Consider the following 2500-nt stretch of genomic DNA (forward strand, 5'->3'; position numbering starts at 1 on the left):
TCTGTTTGTCTGTCTCTCCGTTTCTCTGTTTCTCTGCCTCTGTCTTTGTCTTTCTGTCTTTATCTTCCTGTCTCTGCCTCTCTTTGTCTTTGTCTTTGTCTGTCTCTGTATGTCTCTATGCGGGCGCGCGCAGGTGTGTTTGCTTGTGTGTGTGTGTGTGTGTGTGTGTGTGTGTGTGTGTGTGTGTGTGTGTGTGTGTGTGTGTGTGTGTGTGTGTGTGTGTGTGTGTGTGTGTCTGTCTGCACCCACACACACTTAGACTCACGTGCATATATACAATTATGCATTTATACAAAGACCTATATATATCAATTGAATGTTTGAGAGGTCTTCCCATTCTCTTATAGAAGACCAATAAAAATGATATATAATATCTATGAAACTGGTTGTTATCGGAAGTAATTTTTGTATTTTTCTGATCCTACGCAAATCCTCTGCAGAAATACGTACTCTCCTTCACTTTTAGTATATATGTATATATGTATCTATATATATATATATATATATATATATATATATATATATATATATATATATATATATATATATATATATATATAAAGATATATAAACCATGCACAAATAGACACCTTGGCATACATATAGTTGCATACACATGTACACAAACATCTACATACACATTCATATATATATAATACATAATTACACAAACACAAAATTCACAAACACACAAACACACACACACACACACATGCCCACACACACACACGCCCACACACACACGCGCGCGCCCACACACACACAAACACGCCCAAACACACACACACACGCCCAAACACACACACACACACGCCCAAACACACACCCACACGCCCAAACACACATTTTGTCTAGAGTTATGGTCGAAGTTTCAAACTGACCAATATTTCAGGCTTGAACTAGCCCAGACAAAAAATAAATAGGGCTCATTTCAACATTTTTGCGTCTGTCTATCTGCTTATCTGTCTATCTATGTGACTAACTGTCTGATTGTCTGTCTGTCTGTTTGTCTGCCTATCTGACTATCTATCTGTCTACCTAACTGTCTGTCTATCTGTCTATCTCTGTATGTCTGTCTCTGTCTCTGTATGTCTGTCTGTCTGTCTCTCTTCTCTCTCTCTGTCTGTCTGTCTGTCTGTCTGTCTGTCTCTCTCTCTCTCTCTCTCTCTCTTCTTTTCTGTCTGTCTGTCTGTCTGTCTGTCTGTCTGTCTGTCTGTCTGTCTGTCTGTCTGTCTGTCTGTCTGTCTGTCTGTCTGTCTGTCTCTCTCTCTCTCTCTCTCTCTCTCTCTTGTTTACGCTTCTGGAGGAACTACGACAAAAAATCCCCCCCTCCCCCCTTGGAGTAAATGGTATCAGAAAATCGATAATTACCTCGTGGGGTAACTGCTGAGTGTGCGTTTGCGGAGATAGAAGATGAGAGAGAGAGAGAGAGGAGAGAGAGAGAGAGAGAGAGAGAGAGAGAGAGAGAGAAAAGAGGAGGAGAGGGAGAGAGGGGAGAGAGAGAGGAGAGAGAAGAGAGAGAGAGAGAGAGAGAGGAGAGAGAGAGATAGAGAGAGAGAGAGAGAGAGAGAGAGAGAGAGGGGGGAGGAGGGAGGGAGGGAGGGAGGGAGTTAGGAGGGGAGGGGAGGGAGGGGAGGGAGGGGGGGAGGAGAGGGAGGGAAAGGAGGGGGGGAGAGGGGAGAGGGAGAGGAGGGGGGGAGAAAGAGAAAGGGGAAAGAGAAGAGAGGGAGGGAGGGAGGGGGAGAGAGAGAAAGAGAAAGAGAAGAGATAGATGATGATAGATAGAGAAAAGAGAGAGAGAGAGAGAGAGAGAGAGAGAGAGAGAGAGAGAGGAAGACAGAGAGAGAGAGAAGACAGAGAGAGAGAATACAGAGAAGACAGAGAGAGAGAATACAGAGAGAATACACAGAGATCTGTCTTCTCTCTCTCTCTGTCTTCTCTCTCTCTGTCTCTTCTCTCTCTCTCTCTCTCTCTCTCTCTCTCTCTCTCTCTCTCTCTCTCTCTCTCTCTCTTTCTCTTTCTCTTTCTCTTTTCTCTTTCTCTCTCCCTCCCTCCCTCCCTCCCTCCTTTCTCTTTCTCTTCTCTTTCTCTTTCTCTCTCCCTGAGAGAAAGAGAAAGAGAAAGAGAGACAGACAGACACAGAGACAGACAGACAGACCGACAGATAAACAAACAGACCGATACAGACAGAATGAACGAAACGGACAAAAGGACAGACGGAGAGAAAATATGAAAGTATCGGAGAGAATTTTTCAAGTAGAAACGAGCGGAATGAGGGGAAGGGGAAAGGAGTAGAGGAGTAGAGAAGTAAGAGGGGAGTAGGGGAGTGGGGGAAGGAGTAGGGGGATGAGGGAAAGGAGATGGGGAATGGGGGAAGAGGGGAAGGAGAAGGGGAGTGGGGGGAAGGAGAAGGGGAGTGAGGGGAAGGAGAAGGGGAGTGAGGGGAAGGAGTATTATCGCTCACAAGATGGGAAAGGCTCAACAGGTGCTAGCATCAACG

The 2500-nt window shown here is 45.1% G+C and overlaps 1 long non-coding RNA gene across 1 annotated transcript in view; it reads right to left on the bottom strand.

The window, feature by feature from the left end:
• Nucleotides 1-2500, bottom strand: part of LOC119580390 — a 107723-nt gene that overhangs the window by 104454 nt on the left and 769 nt on the right. The window lies entirely within an intron of this gene.

This window comes from Penaeus monodon, chromosome 13 (assembly GCF_015228065.2).
Source record: "Penaeus monodon isolate SGIC_2016 chromosome 13, NSTDA_Pmon_1, whole genome shotgun sequence".
Lineage (NCBI taxonomy): Eukaryota > Metazoa > Arthropoda > Malacostraca > Decapoda > Penaeidae > Penaeus > Penaeus monodon.